Here is a 19,825-nt window from a genome sequence, read left to right on the forward strand (position 1 = left end):
CGCTTCAGGCTGAACATTCATATATTCAGAAAATATTTACTGAGAGCTCAGTATGTATTGGGGGGTGGAGGAAAGCAGGCAGTCAAGGTTTCTGCCTCCGTGAAGCTCTAGATGCAAACGACAGAGCCACTCAGCCTCAGTTCAAATCATTGTTCTCCCACTTACCAACAGTGTGAATTCTGGGAAATTCGCTCAAGTTTTCTAGGCTTTAGTTTTCCCCGTTATAAAATAGGGATTAAAATATTACTTATCTCCAAGGGCTATTGTGAGGATCAAGTGATACCAACGTCAGGTAGGTTAGAGCACTGTCAAGCACTGCAATCAATGTTAGCTACTGTCACCTATTATTGTCACTGTAGTCACTGGGCTAGGGGCTGGGTGTACAGAAGAGAACGAAGTACACAGTCTGTGCCATTACGCTCTTTATACTCTACTAGAGGTGACAGACAAGAAATAAATAATCAAGGAAATATACAGTAGGTCAGCAAGTAATATGGACAAAGGAATAAAGAAAATAAGAAATAAGGAAATGAAGCTACAGTGGAAAAAAAGAAGGGGAACATCATTAGTACAAAGCACTTCCTCTTCTCCAGCACACCAGACATTCATCCTCAAACATCAGAAGAGAATTACCCTACTCTGCCTTCTTTTCCTCAAAGAAACCAACCCCCTTGGAAGCCATCTCTGCGAAATCCTAGAGACTTCAAAGAGTTAACAGTATTGTCCTATCTATCTACTTTCTCTTAGAAGATGACCACTATTGTGCCATTCAGCATCTCTAACTGTAAATCTACTTGGTATCCACACAACTTCAAGACACTTCAGTTTAAAAAGTACTACATGGAACACAGGAGTCAGAAAAAAATTTTTTTCCTCTATTCCCATGAAAAAATCTGAAAGCATGAAGGCCAACCAATGTCATTTCCACCCAATAGCCACACACCCCTTGAAAAGACATGAGGCCACAATGCTACTCCAACTTAGCAAGAAAAAGCATGCAAATTGTCTTCAAGTTGACAAGAAAAACCATGATACACAGTACATCTCATTGCTCTTATCAATATAATCCCCAGAGAATATCTTTAAGTGGCCTCTAAAGTTGTATTAATTATTAAATGGAAGCCTCAGAGGCAAGGAGAACTTACTAGTCATAGTTTTACTTACCCTCATCACCTGCTGTTTGCCCTGGGTTTATTTAAAGTCATAATCATGTCTCCTGTGATGGAGGATTTGGGCTGCTTTGTGGTCACATGTGGAAAATATTATATATCCACATCAAATGCGCATGTGGTCTCTTTTAGAAGAAACCGATGTCATCTCCCTAGAATTAGACCATGTTCCCTGTGGGCATCTAAGACTGAAGTCTACAGGGAGTTCTCAAGGAAAAAAAGAAAAAAAATCCCTTAAATGATCCACAAAGAGGGAAAAGTTACTTAGACCTTTAATAGCGCTTTGTAATCATTGCTCATCACCAAAACACAAACAAAAGAACAAAAACTTATAGAGCAAAAGAACAAAAACACGTACTGATTTGCAAATTTATTTTGCAATATTATTTTGGTCCAGAAGTTTGTTTTGCTTTATCCATGCAAGAACAATGAGGAGACTCCTCAACACCTGTGAAAAACTGACAACCCCAAAATCCCCTTTGTTTCTATGGGAGAGGAGCAAAAAGGCTTGGTCCCCAGACTCAGAGCTGGCTTCAGGCACCTGTGACCAGGTGGCTGCACAGGATCCCTCACCCAAAAGGGCCCAGCAATGGTATTTAATGCTTTTTACTTACCATACTGAATTGCTTTACAAATTGGGCTTTGTTTTGCACTGATGATTTGGAGCCTCAGCTCACACAGAGTCCTGCCTCTTGTGCTTCCCCAAGGCTCCCTGATGGGTTCTCAGACCTCTGCCTGAATCCTGACACCCTGGAACCCAGCCTTTTTCCCTCCTCCTCACACTCTGCATCCACTGTGGCCCTCAGATGGGGGCCACTGGGTCAAGCCCACAGAGTGGGGCTCACATTCCACCACTGTTCTCTGGCCCCCTCCCCCTCCCGGGATGTGCCTGGTTGCTGAGAGGTCAGAGTCAGACACATCCACCCACCCTGACTCCTCTGTACACTCCAGCCCCAACACACACACACACACACAAGCTGGCAGTACAACTGTGCATAGGGCAGGTAACCATGAGAGTCAGCCTCCAGCCCACCAGGATCCAGCTACTGTGTGCACCCCAGGGTAGAGGCTGCTATACAATATACTTGTGTGTATATGTGTGTTCAGTCGCTTCAGTCATGTCTGACTCTTTGTGACCCCATGGACTATAGCCTGCCAGGATCCTCTGTCCATGAGGTTTTCCTGGCAAGAATACTGGAGTGGGTTGCCATTTCCTTCTCCAGGGGAGCTTCCTGACACAACAATTGGCAGTCCCCATTTCTGATGTGGAAGATGTCCCCACAGAAGGAACGAAGAGTCAGTCTCTTCCAGGACTTCGGTGTTCTTTGCCAACCCCCGAATCAAAAACCCCATTGTTATCATGCCCATGCTCCCATCTCCTCTGGAGTTAGGTAACTCAGCTCAGCTGCAGAGTGCCTAGGACTCAGGAAGCACTAAAGAGCATAGTTACCACCATCTACATCACTTGAGCAAGTTTTGCGGGCAGGTGTAACACTGACCTATCTCAAGGACATATTTACTGATGCTTAATGCTAGACAGGGGCAACATGGGTCACTCTGGGGTCAACTTCAAGCACTTCACAGATCCCTCCCCACAAACCACAGCCAAAAGAATCACATGCTATCCATGCTTTCCCCATGATCACAGCCTGGTGTTGGTGAAATCCAGACAGAGAGACTTGTAAATATTCATCACTTTTCAGTTAAATGCAAGAACACAAAATCAACATGAGAGTAGCAGTGATCAAATCAGGATCAAAGCTGATCCTTTGTTTCTGTTTCTCAAAGCTTAAAGTTCAGACACCTGCAGCAGCACTGTATCCGGGGTCAGGGGGAAGGGGCACAGAACGGATGTTTGGTGAAAAAGCAGATTCCTGGCCTCCACCACAGACCCACTGGATCTTAAAGTCTGAGGGGAGTTCACTGAATCTACATTTGCACAAGCTTTCTAGTTGGTTTTCACACCACTGCCAGTGGGTCTTTCTTGTTATGAGCTTTCTATCATTGGAAAAGCAATTCTCAAAAATTCAGCATTTCCAGGAGTCAACTGGAATCCCTATTAAAATCCTTGACCACCAACCCCCTCACCTCAGAGATTGTGACTGAGTAGGTCTGGAACCGGCATTTTAACAAGCAGTTTCCCCCCATACCCCCACGCAACCCCATCCCCCAAGTTTCTGATGCAGATCTCAGATCACACCTTGAAAAATGCTAACATTTTAAATATTCTTACCTTTATTATTTTAAAACAGCTAGAATTAAACTTCAAATTTTTGTTACATCCAAGTGTTATTTAAACACCTTTTATATGCTAGAGCCAAGGATGGAAAGATGAATCGGTCCTTTTCTAAAGAAGATCCATGTTCAGGAAGAAAAACAGCCAAGTAAGCAACAGCTGTCACATGCTTTAAATGTGTAAACCCTTAAAATGTTGAATAACATTATTGTTTAAATACCATGAATTACAACAGAGGAGAAGCCAAGTTCTTACAGTAATAGTAGCTGCCATGTATTGAGCTTCTGCTACATGCAAGCTGCTCAGATAGATACTTTTCTAAGAGTTAGTACCCACCAAACCTGCATAGTTAGTTTTTACACCTTCAGAGTGAGTAAGGAACAGAGGTCAGTGGATTAGGAACTTAGGATCTTCCTCATGCTTAAAATCGTTTCCTTCTGGGAGAAGTTGCTCCTTGCTTTCATATATTTTGTTCACAAAATATGCATTTTCAGTTAGAAAATAGTTTTAACTGATCCTTATTGTTATGGTAAAAAAAGAAAATTATTTTTATTCCCAACTTGTTGATGAGAAAACTGAGTTCTTACTGAAGGAACATGCCCATAAAATGGCAAAGATCAAACTTGAAACCAAGACTATAGAAAACTGATGAAATTCCCATGACACCATATATAATCAATCAGCTAATTTATGATTTGGAGAAAGAAATGGCAACCCACTCCAGTATTCTTGCCTGGAAAAATCCCATGGACAGAGGAGCCTGGCCGGCTACAGTCCATGGAATTGCAAAGAATCAGGATATGACTGAGCACTTGTCAGCAGCAGCTTATGACTGGTTGAAAACACACAAACAAAATATGATCTCATAACCTCTGTGGTTTATAACGAAGGTGCTATTCTTGCTCACATCTGCTCACTGCAGATGCATTTCAGTTCAACTCCACACCTTTTGCATTCCAGGGTAGCCCTTCATCTGGGAAGCGAGCGCTGCTCTCACAGCAAAAGGAGAACAGCAACAGTGGAACATGTGACAGCTCACAGAGCTCCACCTAGAAGTGACATATGTCCCTTCTCATTATTTAAATGGACAAAATTAGTCACATGGTCAGGCTCCCGTTCAGGGGCTACTGGGAAGAGATACTCATGTCCCAAGTGAATGGGTCTGGCATCTCTAAGCACTTCTGCCACTGAAATTCTGAGCTCTGAAGGAGTGTCATTCTCTGATGTCAGCAGGAACACCAGCTCTAAGTTTCCACAGCATTCAGATATGGGACATGAAGCATATGGGGCAACAGACACAGGGGAGTGTTTCTCTAGAAACTCAACAGTGTTAATCGCAAGAAACTATGCTCAGGTGTGCAGGTTGTCCTCAGCCTGAGACAGACATACTAACAGACTGATAACTTTGCATTTGTGTGAGTGTTTGTGGGGCCAGATCTCAGCAATATTATAAATCCAAGCACCAGTTATCACAGAAATCAGCACCTTTCAACATCTGAACTGTATGGGCAGTCAGTTAGGAAATGAACTGCAAGCAATTCATTACTATGACAAACTAACAAAGTTTTTAAAAACTGGCATTTTAAAGAAATGCAAGTTTAAGGATATTCTTTAAATACTAGCCTGCTTATTCACTTGCATTCTGTTTTCATGAACAGGAGAGAGAGGAGTGGGGTTACAGCTACTTCCTAAAGAATTGCATTTGACCATGATTATACCCATGGGTGTGCATACATCCATGAACTTCGAGTTACATGTGTGTGGTAGCAGAAAAAACAAGTTGAGAACCACTTATCTAAACCACAACCACATTTATCACTTCTCTATCACTGCAAATAATTCCATGTGTGTTCTCACTAGCCAAATAGTAAGCATCCCAAGAACAAGAACCATATTTCCCCCTTTTCAGCTATTGGTTGCAACTTGGTCTCATGAAATCATCATTTGGCATGGGTAGGGGAACTTTTTTTTCCCCCTATTAAGGGGATTAACGTGAGGGAAAATTCCAGTTATGGAGCAGAGAATAATAAATTTTATTGAGATAGGAAGAAATTAGAAAATTATTATTTTAATGATCTATTAATTTTCTGTTTTAAAATAGAGCTAAATGAAGAGGGAGAATTTCTTGTTCATCTCATTGAGATCTGCCAAGTATTTGTGAATGGTTATGTCGAGCTTATGAAAGGTTGCTGCTGCAAGCCATGTGTTATGCCAGGATTCACGACCTCCAGAGGAGAGGATTTCGATTCAGGGTCAGAGATAAGACTTGACTACCTGGAGCTTTTTGTGTAGCAAAGTTTTATTAAAGTGTAACAGATAGGGAAAGCATCTGACAAGACATCAGAAGGGGACAGAAAGAGTGCCTCCTTCCTACTTTTTAGCAAGGTGTTTTATGGCTGTTAGAAAGCTATTAATCAGATAAGAGAGACACCTCAAGACTAAGGGAGGTTCACCAGGCCCCTCTCCCACAATATGTATTTCTGAGACAGGATGGCACCTAGATGTGTCATCCCCACTCCCCCCGCCCAACACCCCCCACCCCCACCGGCCATAAAACAATTGACATGAATACTGGTTTGTTCAGTCATTATCAGTCCAAGGTTTCAGAAAAGAAAAAAGTTAACCTTAAGCGGATAACCATTATATCTACTACTGTGGGCAAGAATCCCTTATAAGAAATGGAGTAGCCATCATAGTCAACAAAGGAGTCTGAAATGCAGTACTTGGATGCAATCTCAAAAATGACAGAATGATCTCTGTTTGTTTCCAAGGCAAACCATTCAATATCACGGAAATCCAAGTCTATGCCCTGACCGGTAATGCTGAGGAAGTTGAAGTTGAATGGTTCTATGCAGACTTACAAGACCTTCTAGAACTAACACCCCAAAAAAGATGTCCTTTTCTTTATAGGGGACTGGAATGCAAAAGCAGGAAGTCAAGAAATACCTGGGGTAACAGGCAAATTTGGCCTTGGAGTATAGAATGAAGCAGGGCAAAGCCTAATAGAGTTTTGCCAAGAGAATGCACTGGTCATAACAAACACCCTCTTCCAACAACACAAGAGAAGACTCTACACATGGACATCACCAGATGGTCAATACCAAAATCAGACTGATTACATTCTTTGCAGCCAAAGATGGAGAAGCTCTATACAGTCAGCAAAAACAAGACGGGGGGCTGACTGTGGCTCAGATCATGAACTCCTTAACGCCAAATTCAGACTTAAATTGAAGAAAGTAGGGAAAACCACTAGACCATTCAGGTATGACCTAAATCAAATCCCTTACAATTATACAGTGGAAGTGACAAATAGATTCAAGGGATTATATCTAATAGAGTGCCTGAAGAATTATGGATGGAGGTTCGTAACATTGTACAAGAGGCAGTGTTCAAGACTATCCCCAAGAAAAAGAAATGCAACAAGGCAAAATGGTTTTCTGAGGAGGCCTTACAAATAGCTGTGAAAAGAAGAGAACCAAAAGCAAAGGAGAAAAGGAAAGAAAGCAGAGTTCCAAAGAATAGCAAACAGAGATAAGAAAGCCTTCCACAACGATCAATGCAAAGAAATAGAGGAAAACAACAGAATGGGAAAGACTAGAGATCTCAAGAAAATTAGAGATAATAAGGGAACATTTCATGCAAAGATGGGCACAATTAAGGACAGAAATGGTATGGACATAACAGAAGCAGAAGAGATTAAGAAGAGGTGGCAAGAACACACAGAACTGTACAAAAAAGATCTTCACAACCCAGATATTCATGATGGTGTGATCACTCACCTAGAGCCAGACATCCTGGAATGTGAAGTCAAGTGGGCCTCAGGAAGCATCACTATGAACAAAGCTAGTGGAGGTGATGGAATTCCAGCCAAGCTATTTAAAATCCTAAAAGATGATGCTGTGAAAGTGCTGCACTCAATATGTCAGCAAAGTTGGAAAACTCAGTAGTGGCCACCGGACTGGTAAAGGTCAGTTTTCACTCAAATCCCAAAGAAAGGCAATGCCAAAGAATGCTCAAACTACTGCACAATGGCACTTATCTCACACACTAGCAAAGTAATGCTCAAAATTCTCCAAGCCAGGCTTCAACAGTACATGAACCATGAACTTCCAGATGATTAAGCTGGATTTAGAAAAGGCAGAGGAACCAGAGATCAAATTGCCAACATCTGTTGGATCATTGAAAAAGCGAGAGAGTTCCAGAAAAAACATCTATTTCTGCTTTATTGACTACGCCAAAGCCTTTGACTATGTGGATCACAATAAACTGTGGAAAATTCTTCAAGAGATGGGAATACCAGACCACCTGATCTGCGTCTTGAGAAATCTGTATGCAGGTCAAGAAGCAACAGTTAGAACCGGGCATGGAACAACAAAACTGGTTCCAAATCAGGAAAGGAGTACGTCAAGGCTGTATATTGTCACCCTGCTTATTTAACTTATTTGCAGAGTACATCATGAGAAATACTGGGCTGGAAGAAACACAAGCTGGAATTAAGATCACCAGGAGAAATATCAATAACCTCAGTTATGCAGATGACACCACCCTTATGGCAGAAAGTAAAGAAGAACTAAAGAGCCTCTTGATGAAACTGAAAGAGGAGAGTGCAAAAGTTGACTTAAAGCTTAACACTCAAAAAACTAAGATCATGGCATCCAGTCCCATCACTTCATGGCAAATAGATGGGGAAAGAGTGGAAACATTGGCAGACTTTATTTTGGGGGGCTCCAAAATCACTGCAGATGGTGATTGCTGCCATAAAATTAAAAGACACTTACTTCTTGGAAGCAAAGTTATGACCAACCTAGACATCATATTAAAAAGCAGAAACAATCATTTCACACCAGTCAGAATGGCTGCTATCCAAAAGTCTACAAGCAATAAATGCTGGAGAGGGTGTGGAGAAAAGGGAACCCTCTTACACTGTTGGTGGGAATGCAAACTAGTACAGCCACTATGGAGAAGAGTGTGGAGATTCCTTAAAAAACTGGGAATAGAACTGCCATATGGCCCAGCAATCCCACTGCTGGGCATATACACCAAGGAAACCAGAATTGAAAGAGACGCGTGTACCCCAATGTTCATCGCAGCACTGTTTACAATAGCCAGGACATGGAAGCAACCTAGATGTCCATCAGCAGACGAATGGATAAGGAAGCTGTGGTACATATACACAATGGAATATTACTCAGCCATTAAAAAAAAATACATTTGAATCGGTTCTATTGAGATGGATGAAACTGGAGCCCATTATACAGAGTGAAGTAAGCCAGAAAGAAAAACAACAATAAACAGTATACTAATGCATATATATGGAATTTTAAAGATGGTAACGATAACCCTATATGCGAGACAGAATAAGAGACACAGATGCATAGAACAATTTTATGGACTCTGAGGGAGAAGGTGAGGGTGGGACGTTCTGGGAGAATAGCATTGAAACATGTATATTATCATATGTGAAACAGAACACCATTCCATGTTCGATGCATGAGACAAGGGCTCAGGGCCGGGGCAACGGGATGACCCAGAGGGATGGGATGGGGAGGGAGGTGGGTGGGGGGTCCAGGAAGGGGAACACATGTAAACCCATGGCTGATTCATGTCAATGTATGGCAAAAACTATTACAATATTGTAAAGTAATTAGCCCCCAACTAAAATAAATAAATTTATAAAAAAAAAAACAAACAACCAAACTAAAAAGCTTTTGCACAACAAAAGAAACCATCAATAAAATGAAAAGACAATATACAAAAAAACAAACAACCCCCCCAAAAAAACCTAAAAATACAATGTGATACTTAAAAGCTTGAATTTTATAAAAACCTTAATTCATAATATTTTAATAAAAAGTTTCAAAATCTTAAAAAAAAATAAAATGAAAAGCAGAAACATTACTTGGCCAACAAAGGTCCATCTCATCAAAGCTTTGGTTTTTCCAGTAGTCATGCATGGATGTGAGAGTTGGACTATAAAGAAAGCTGAGCACTAAAGAACTGATGCTTTTGAACTATGGTGTTGGAAAAGACTCTTGAGAGTCCCTCAGACAGCAAGGAGATCCAACCAGTCCATCCTAAAAGAAATCAGTCCTGAATATTCATTGGAAGGACTGATGCTGAAGCTGAAACTCCCAATTTGTTGGCCACCTGATGGGAAGAATGTACTCATTTAAAAAGACACTGATGCTGGGAAAGATTGAAGGTGAGAGGAAAAGGGGATGACAGAGGATGAGATGGTTGGATGGCATCACCGACTCAATGGACATGAGTTTGAGTAAACTCCGAGAGTTGGTGATGGACAGGGAGGTCTGGCATACTGCAGTCCATGGGGTCGAAAAGAGAAGGTCAGGACTGAGCTACTGAACTGAACTGAATCTTAGCGGAACCATTTTGAAGAAAGGCAGAATCCAAAGCAAATATATAGTTTCATTAACATAGCTTAAGAAAAACATTTCCATAAGAAAATCGCATTGGTTAGCTCAAGGGAGAACCAGGTGTCCTCAACATAGAATTAAAAGAAGCCTGTTTTATTTTTGTGTAGAAAATGAATAAAACATCTGCCTCTTGCAGTTTACTCCTCCTGCTGCTTGGGGACCTCTGGCCTTCCTACTTGTTACCCTCTCACTTTCAAACTGCCAAGGGCTTCCCAGGTGGTGCAGAGGTAAAGAATCCACCTGTCAATGCAGGAGACACAGGTTTGATCCCTGGGTGGGGAGGATCCCCTGGAGGAGGAAAGGGCAACCCACTCCAGTATTCTTGCCTGGAAACTCCCACAGACAGAGGAACCTGGCGAGCTACAGTCCATGGGGTCACAAAGGGTTGGACGCAACTAAGCACACAGGCACACACAGACTGCCAAGAAAGAATTAACTTTAGTGAGGCTAACTGGGTCAGGAAAAAGTTTTCACAGTATCTAATGACTCACTTCTTCCCACACCTTGATATGGAGCTGGGGGCAGGCAGTGAATACCTCCATGTTCATATTTGCAGTCAGAATTTCTAGGGAGCAGAGTCATAAAAGGCTCCCACATTTCCAAGTATATAGGTCCAGAGCAAAGACTTTGAAAATGGAAAAGAAGAATTAACTTGTTTGATGACAAAAATAAATTTTACTTACCATAATTTCAACTTAAGTGTTTTGAGGCTACATACTTATGAAATGTTAAAGGATACGGAAAAGGCACAAGGCTGTTTTAGACAGTCTGTTCCGAACTTGAAACATAAAACTGTGAGAAATCTGAGTTCACATTTATGAGAGTAGCTGCTCCTGAGCAAGTAAGCAGACAGAGTGCTTTTATTTTCTCTAAAAAAGCAGAGACGCTTCTGAAACCCTCCTCAAAACAGAAACTTGATGTATATGCTATCATTTTCCCCTTTGAAGTCAAAAGGAATTAAATCTTCAAGACACACACTACAAAGCAGGGAAATATCAGTATTCCAAGCACATACGGAAACAACCAAGCTCCAGACAGCTTTGCCTGGGAACATAAAGCAGATAAACAATTCAAGTACAGACTCTATTTCCCCATGACACAGTCTTCTATTTTATTTTTACATTTACTTATATGCTGCCTGATTGACTGCAGGAAAAATTTGAGTCAGATAAAGCCCTCCATTTTTTTTTTTAAGTAGATAGCAGTTCCTATGTTAATCCTTCCTAAAGGCTCTGCCAACAGTGGCATATCTAATACATGAAAATATATGTGTAACTGAAAAATAATTTTAATTTGCAGGAGGAAAATGTGTTTTGATTCTCTCAAGAGAACCACTTCCACACAGACCATTTAAAGCAGGATTGATGCCTGAAATTTATTTGGAAAGGCAGAGTATTTCATTTTCCTGGGAGGAAACTGGGTTTTCCACTTAAGAAGGAAGACATCCACTAGAGAAAAGGAAAGAATACTTGTGTGTCACTGAGTGCATACACTGAGTATAATCGTACTGAGGCCACACTTTTCTATTAATCTGAATCAGGAAATGCCTCTCCTCCTTCAGATTGTATCTTCCTTTCTCCCCTCTCTGGTTTTGGCTGTAGCTAAAGTTAAACCCCAACTGATACCAGTCCTTTAAAAAAAAATCTGGATGACCCTTTCCATAAATGCTCTCACTAGTCTGATTCGCACAAAACTGCTAGTTAATCAATGATCCTCCCCCTCCAGCCAAATTCTTCACTGTGAACTTGAACTCAAAGTTAAGGACATGTGGGCTGGTCACAGGCAGTGGGAGAGGGAAAATCACTACCACAGCGTGGAGGTCAGAGGCTGTGGGAAGCCGTGGGAGGCTTGTGGGCTCTGCAGGTAGACACCATGGTGATCACACAAGCCGTTTTCAGTGACAAGTACTTTGCATATGTGAAAGTTTAATCCTCTCACTGAGGCCCGCCCAGCAAGTGAGATTATTACCTCCATTTTATTTTATTTTTTTTTTATTACCTCCATTTTAGACTTGAGGAAACTGAGGTCTAGAGAGTTTGAATAACTTACTCGCCCGAATGTGTGCACATTTTTTTGAGGCTAGATCTGTTAGAATTCAAATCCCCTATTTTTAACCAGTCATTTTGCCCAACGTGCTATTACGAGGATCCTCTGAAAGGATCAATAAGAGATTGATGATAGCAGTTCCCTCAGGACTGGGGAGCAGGGAGAAGAGAGGGCTCTGAGGGTAGAAAAGAAGAGACAGACTTTTCATTGTCTGCCCTTTTGCATTTTGAATTTTTCAATTTATTTTTTACCTCGTACAGTCAATCCTCATCGTTTGTAGATTCCATACCTACAAATTTGCCTACTGGCTAAAATCTATCTATACCACTAAAATCAATACTTGCATGCTTTAATGGTCATTTGTAGGCACGTGTAGGGTGTCAAAATATTGTTCACTCAGGCAAGTCAACTTCACACTCTGAACCTCATTTTCTCTTTTGTAAAATAAAGATTACTAATTGTGCTCAGCATTTAAGATTACAATCTATGTATGATATGTGCATCTATATACAAACATCCCCTCTATGCGGTGGTTCTATATTCTCTAGTTCAGTGTTCAGAGCAACTTTGTAGAACATAACTATCCTAAACAACAAAAATCATCCACATATGTATTTTTAATACTACATGTGAGAGGATGTGTATGTATGTATTGTATATTTGATTTTCCCAATTATGTGAGCACAGGGATTGGCAGGAACATATAAAAGGGTATATACCCTTGAGCATTAAGGATAGAATCAAAATCACAGTTCAGAGTACTAACTTCATATTTCAGAAAAAAGGACCATACAAGAGAGGAAAGAAAGAAGAGGTCCTAACTAACAAAGTGGGCAAGGTGATGGTCAAGATCTAAACACAGAAGCCATCTCATCCTGTGAATGTTGTAGAAATAAACACTCAGCAAGGATTCAGAGAGTTCAGAGATCAGGAAGTGTACCCAAGAGAGCCTGAAAAGCAAGCCAGAAGTATTCTAAGGTGACATACCTCACAAGAGAAAAATACATATGTAGCTATTGAACCCATGAGTTCATACCAAAAGTCGCACCAGCAATTGATAAAAGTTGAGATCTCAGCAAGTGGAAAGCTACAGTGGGGCCGCAGACACAATTTTGGGGAACTGAGCCACGGAGAAGCTGAGAATATAGAAACTCGAGATGGAGGAGTCATGCTAGACCAGAGGCCCTTTTGTTCATGTAAATTTTTCTTGGGATAGAGTCAGTATTTGAAATCAAATTCTGAAAGAATTCCATGACCCAAAAAATGACCCAATTTTTCCTATAAAAGGTACAGATATTTTAGCTATTTTCTTTTTACTTCCATCATCAGTCTTAGTAGGGTTCACCCCAAAAAAAAACCAGAAAAAAATTGGTAAAGAAAGACTACCCTCAACCTCCAACTGCAGGGAGTTTAACAGACAATGACCCCAGCTGCTCTGAAATCCATTTTCATGTGTGCCATGAATCATGCTTCCCACTGGCTGCTTTGTGTGGGTCAGGAACACTGAGGCAGGCCTGTTCCTGGGAGACGGGGAACTTTTCAGAGGGTCTCTGGGGACCTTCTTAGGGTGGACAGTGTCTAGGGCACTTCCATCCAACCTTCCCTCGGGTTCTTGTCTCTCTGCATGAACACCCATCCTCAGCCTGATGGCCTCATCCAGCTCCCTCTCCCAAAGCAGTTTCCTAATTAAACTCCTTGCATGCTTAATCCCATCCTGACACCTTCTTCTCAAATGAGCAAGGCTAACCAAGGAAACCAATATCTAATGTTTAGTAAAAGTTACTGAGTTATTGGCCAAAAACTGGGAAGCTTCACTCTCTGCTCCCTAGTCTGCTTGAGACTCACTCACTGCCCACAGGACACAGTCTGCTCCGAGACTGAAAACTACCAAGGTTTAGATTCAAGTCATGAACCAATCACAGGTTATTGTACATTACAGATTATACACATAATTAAAGGCCTTTAAAGATCATTTTATTTGGGGGGGGGGCTCCAAAATCACTGCAGATGGTGACTGAAGCCATGAAATTAAAAGACGCTTACTCCTTGAAAGAAAAGTTATGACCAACCTAGACAGCATATTAAAAAACAGAGACATTACTTTGCCAACAAAGGTCCATCTAGTCAAGGCTATGGTTTCTCCAGTGGTCATGTATGGATGTGAGAGTTGGACTATAAAGAAAGCAGAAGAATGGATGCTTTTGAACTGTGGTGTTGGAAAAGACTCTTGCAAGTCCCTCGGACAGCAAGGAGATCCAACCAGCCCATCCTAAAGGAAATCAGTCCTGAATATTCATCGGAAGGACTGATGCTGAAGCTGAAATTCCAATCCTTTGGCCACCTGATGCGAAGAACTGACTCATTTGAAAAGACCCTGATGCTGGGAAAGATTGAAGGTGGGAGGAGAAGGGGAAAACAGAGGATGAGATGGCTGGATGGCATCACCAACTCAATGGACATGAGTTTGAGTAAACTCTGGGAGCTGGTGATGGACAGGGAGGCCTGGTGTGCTGCAGTCCATGGGTCGCAAAGAGTCAGACACCACTGAGCAAATGAACTGAACTGAAAGATCACTTGTAAATGAATGCTAAAACTACAAATGCCATGAATCCATTCCACTGAAATTCTAGAATACTGTGCATACCTCAAAACCGTGAATTAGTCTATTGGGTGCAGGTGCTATCTGCCTCAATCCATTCCACACACCCTTCCTCCACGTGGATGAATCTCCCTGCGTTGCTACCTCGTGGATTTCCACCTGTTCTTCAAAATCAACTCAAAGTTTACCTCCTGTAGGAAAAAGCCTCCTGATTTCCCCTGGCCTGATAACCTCCCTATGCTGTTTCTTTAAGGATTTGTACCTGACTTTATTGAGAGATCTATCGAACAAGGCTTTTTTTTTCAGGTGCTGGTAATTAATGACCAACCAAAGGTGCCTGAAACAGGCATGCTTACCTCACAGAACGAGGAGCCCAGAAAACTCTGCAGTGCAATTGGTTCTGTTGCTCCAAGGTGTCGTTCAGAACCTACCCCTGTTCCGTTCGTGCACTCCATTTCATCCTCACGGAGTTAGAAATACTGTCCCTCAAGCTCTAACCACTGCTGCTGCTGCTAAGTCGCTTCAGTCATGTCCGACTCTGTGCGACCCCAGAGACGGCAGCCCACCAGGCTCCCCCATCCGTGGGATTCTCCAGGTAAGAACACTTGAGTGGGGTGCCATTCCTTCTCCGGTTCTAACCACTATCACCTCAAAAAACACATTCAGAGGTGAGAAGAAAAGGCGAAACCATCAACCCCTTTTCCTCTCATTTATGACAAAAGAGAAAACCCGGTCCAGAGCAGCCCTTTTATCTCATTGGCCAGAATAGGGTCAGTTGATTGGTCCAACCAATCAGAGCAGAGAGGACTAGGATTACCTGATTGGCTTAAACCCAGGATGATTTATCCCTTGAATGGAACCCACCTGCTCTGCTCCTGTTGCTGCCTCTTGCCTAATTTCTTTCTTTCTTTCTTTTTTAAATCAAGGCCCTTTTATCCAGGAAGATGGAGAGAGTGGCTGGGGAGCAGAGAACCAACCATGTCTGGTCCACACCCAACTCAGAGTTCCTGGGGGAGCTGCCTGTCTGCCTCCATACTCGACTGAATCCTGTCTCCCTTTCCTAACTGGCCCGTGCTGCTGTTTAGTAGCTAAATCGTCTCGGACTCTTTGTGACCCCATGGACTGTAGCCTGCCAGGCTCCTTCGTCCGTGAGATTTTCCAGGCAAGAATACTGGAGTGGGTTGCCATTTCCTTCTCCAGGGGATCTTCGGGACCCAGGGATCGAACCAGAATGGAACCTGGCCTCCTGTTTGCCAGGCAGATTTTTTACCACTGAGAGTAGCACTCAATACCAGTTTGCTGAACACTCGAAATATTTATTTGTTTATTGAAAAATTAAAACAGCACACATAACTATTGGAATTCTAAAAATATGCTTACAAAATGAAATCCTAGATAAGTTTTCCAACACCTCGGCTATAAGATTAATAGGAATGCTACAGCGGTTGTAGAGAGCAACAGAATGAGGCTGAAGAAAGTAAATAATGACAATGTGAACCTTCTGGCTCAGCTTCCATAATCACAATCACAGACCCCTCAGCTCTTTGACTCATACTCATACTCAAATATGCTTTTGGTGTCCCACTCAGGGACACAACAGCTATTTTAATGGTGGCCATAGAATATATGACGCACTGGGAGGTGCTACACTAGATAAAATGAGCACTAGTAAAATTTTCCTGGCCATCACAATCACAATCACAACATGGGTTTTGGTGTTACATAGGATGCACTACTCACCCAAACCTCCTGCGGTTTCCAGACTTCAGAGGTTATCAACTGACAAATTGAATTTCCCTATGTTGGGTCCCAGGGCATCCCTCGTAGCTCAATCAGTAAGGAATCTGTATGCAATGCTGGAGACCTAGGTTCGATTCCTTGGTCGGGAAGATCCCCTGGAGGAGGAAATGGCAACCCACTCCAGTATTCTTGCCTGGAGAATTCCATGGTCAGAGGAGCCCAGCAGACTACAGTCCATGAACTTGGAAGAGTCGGACATGACAGCGACTAAACCACCACCACCAATGTTGGGTCCCAGGGCTTCCCAGGTAGCCCCAGTGGTAAAGAATCTTTCTGCAGTGCAAGAGACCAGGGTTCTATCCCTGGGTCAGGAAGATCCCTTGGAGAAGGAAATGGCAGCCCACTCCAGTAGTCTTCTGGGAAATCCCATGGACAGTGGAGCCTGGTGGGCTACAGTTCATGGGAGTCTCAAAGTATCAGACCCAACTGAAGTGACTGAGCAGGCAGCACATGGATCCCTGCAAAGTTCTGATCACACTCACCTGGCAGTTTTGTTTGCAATTGCATGCTTAGGTCCAAGAAATGATAGGTCTAATGAATTTGGGGAGTGAGGGGTCAGCAAAAGGATACATAAGCACACCCAAATTCCTAACTTGAGCAACTAAGTGGATGGTGGATGGAGGAGCAAATCTGGAGAAAAGCCTCTGCCTAGAACATAGTCCCTGCAGAGAAGCCATGACTTGCCCACGTACCTTACACAAGTCTGGGCTCCAAGACACCTCCTCAGAGAAGCCTTCCTTGACTTTACCTGAACTGTGAGCCCCACCATCGTCCATCCCGTTACCCTGCCTCACCCCTTCCTGACATGACACACTGTTGATTTCTGTCCATCTCCTCCACTAGAATATGTTTCCTGAAGGGGAGAACAGTTTGTGTCTTGCTCACTCCTGAGTCTCCAGGGACCCGTGTGTCTGGCACACGGGAGTTTCTCAGTAAACATGAGTTGTGAGATGGGATGAGGGGCATAGTTTGGGATGTGTTGAATGTCAGGTTTATGCTGGACTTACGGAGGGAGTCAGTGAGAAAAGGAAATAGCTGTCTGATGCTCTGGACTTTACACAGCTGTGTAAAGTGGCATAGTGTACTGGCATAGTGATGAGTACAACCGGGAGGAAGGGCAGTGAGTTGTATCCCTCCCCTCGGTGGGAGAGATTAAGTGGGGAAAAAAAAGTCAAGGATGGATTACCCAGACCTTCTGCATTTAAGGGAGAAGAATAGGAGATAAAAGAGAAACCAGCATGGTTGAAAGAGAACCAGGAGGCAGTGATGTCATGAAAGCAACAGAGGAAACAGTTTCAAGAAGATTTGATTAACAGGGCCTAAAATACAAAAGGGGCTTCCTAGGTGGTGCTAGTAGTAAAGAACCCGCCTGCCAGTGCAGGAGACGTAGAGATGCAGATTCGATCCTTGGGTCAGGAAGATCCCCTGGAGGAGGAAATGGCAGCCCACTCTAGCATTCTTGCCTGAGAAATCCCATGGACAGAGGAGCCTGGCAGGCTACAGTTATGGGGTCACAGAGAGTTGGACACGATTGAAACGATTTAGCAGGCACAAAAGATACAGAAGAGCCCAGAGGAGAAGGATAGAGTAATGCCCTGTGTGTTACACATGATATAACACAATCAATCTCTCTCTCTCTGTAAATAGCTAATTAAAAAAAAAATGACAAGATTGAAGAAACAGGTCATTACTTCATCTTGAAATTCTTACTGCTTCTTCTCATTCAAGTTTCCAGCCTATGTGTTACTCTATTTTACACATATCCATCCATCCATACATGTATATATAATACACACGTGGCAGAAGCAGCCGAAAACAATTATTCCTAATTCATTTTCAAAGTCAAGAGGCATTTTAGCCCTAGGTCAGAACTCCCAGGATCCCATGTGAAAAGTTCTGAAGAAAAAAAATCTGGAAAACATTTCTGACTCCACAAGCCTCACAAGGACAGCTTTCAGACCGTCTGATTCAGAACTCCCAGAAGAAAAAAGCGATCCAGCGCTCGTCCTTATAAAAGCCAAAACCCTTTCTTCAGGATGTAGCAGCCTTATCACATGACCTCAGCTGGTCTGGAGGAGAGCAGGTGGGTGTGACATTAAAATGTAATATGAAATCCACCAAGCCCTAGGGAGGTTGGGGAGGAACTGGATTTGCTTTCAGGCACGCTCATCCCTTTGGGTTGCAGATGGGGTTGAGCCTGAGAGAATGAATAATTGCCAAGGCAGCTCAGAGCTAAATTCCTCTCCAGCAGAGGGCTTCCTGAGTCTTTGTTTCAGGCTGAGCTGGTGATGAGTACAAAGAAAAGGGAGGAGAAACCGGTATTCTTTAGGCTTGTTACTGCCTTTCCATTCATAGTGGAGCTCAGCCTCACTGTACGCAAGAATCACCCAGGAGTTCTGAAGATGCTGCTGTCCAGTTATGGGGCCCAAATAGCAGTGTTTAAACTTCCCAGGTGATTGCAATGTGCAAAGCCATTTAGAACTTTAATGCAACTGTCTAGCCTAGGATGGCCACAGGGAGGACACTTGCCAGGCTCCAGTTATTACTGATTCCCCAGAAAGAGCCATGGTCATGGCCAAGTGTGGGAACAGTCACTGACGTTGTCGTTAAGTCCTGCAAGCAGCTGTGGTTTCACTTTCTGCAGGACCCCCCATCCCCCCATGTCAGCTCGAAAAGAAATTAACCACTTCAGCTGAGATGCTGCTTAAGGCAAAGTATTTTATGTTCCTCATTCACCCAAACAGAGCATACAGTTTTCTGATCCATCCTAAAGAAAGATTTGGGGTTGTTGAACATGTAGTCATTTTTCTGTAAAGCCTTATGGTTTAAAGTGTGGTCCCCTAGTATCAGTCTTGGTGTTTGGGGAGAGCTTGGTAGAAATTCAGAATCTCAGGCCCCACCCTGGCTCTGCCTCAAACTATAAATCTTGCTAGATGGCGCAGAATACATTAAATATCTTTATTGAAACATACACAAGAGAGGGAGGAATTCTCATAAACTGACAGACTTTGAGAGGAACTAAGAGGCAAAACAAGCATTTCAAAGAGGAGAAAAGGAACATAAACCTCGGTTCACTTAAAACTCATTTTTGTTGTTATTTGTTTTTTGTTTTGCTTTATGATTACCACCAGGAAGTGGCTAACTTTGGTTAAGATTTCTTTAAACGTAAGGGAACAAAACTGAGGGAGCAACAAAAATCTTAACAAATTAAGAATTTCTGTAAATCATGAAATTACTTGAGCGAGTCTAAAGGATTTTCCCTAAGTCACCACCTTCTCAGGCTCAGAATAATACATTTAGGTTGAATCATAATTATCGTCTCCTCTTGTTCAAAATTGTACCACTTGAAGATCCTTGAAATCAAAATATCTCATCACAGTAAGTCACACACCGTTTTAAAAATTATTCTACCACTAGGTGGCAATGTTGACCAAAAAATGGTGGAAACTGAAGTAAACATCCTCTTTTGTTAACCACATTTTGTGGTTTATTTAAATTTGCTGTGCAAGACATCTGAAAAGGTTAGAAGTTGCACCACTCT

At 42.4% G+C, this 19,825-nt stretch overlaps 1 long non-coding RNA gene across 1 annotated transcript in view; it reads right to left on the bottom strand.

Moving 5' to 3' along the window:
• LOC145524784 (uncharacterized) overlaps positions 1-15,104 on the bottom strand; it is a 211,193-nt gene extending 196,089 nt beyond the window's left edge. The window contains exon 1 of the long non-coding RNA XR_014067837.1: positions 14,841-15,104. This is a non-coding gene — a long non-coding RNA (uncharacterized LOC145524784). The remainder of the gene's footprint in view (positions 1-14,840) is intronic.
• Positions 15,105-19,825: the final 4,721 nt, after the last annotated feature.

Source organism: Giraffa tippelskirchi, chromosome 10, assembly GCF_054371585.1.
Source record: "Giraffa tippelskirchi isolate mGirTip1 chromosome 10, T2T-mGirTip1v1.2.pri, whole genome shotgun sequence".
NCBI lineage: Eukaryota > Metazoa > Chordata > Mammalia > Artiodactyla > Giraffidae > Giraffa > Giraffa tippelskirchi.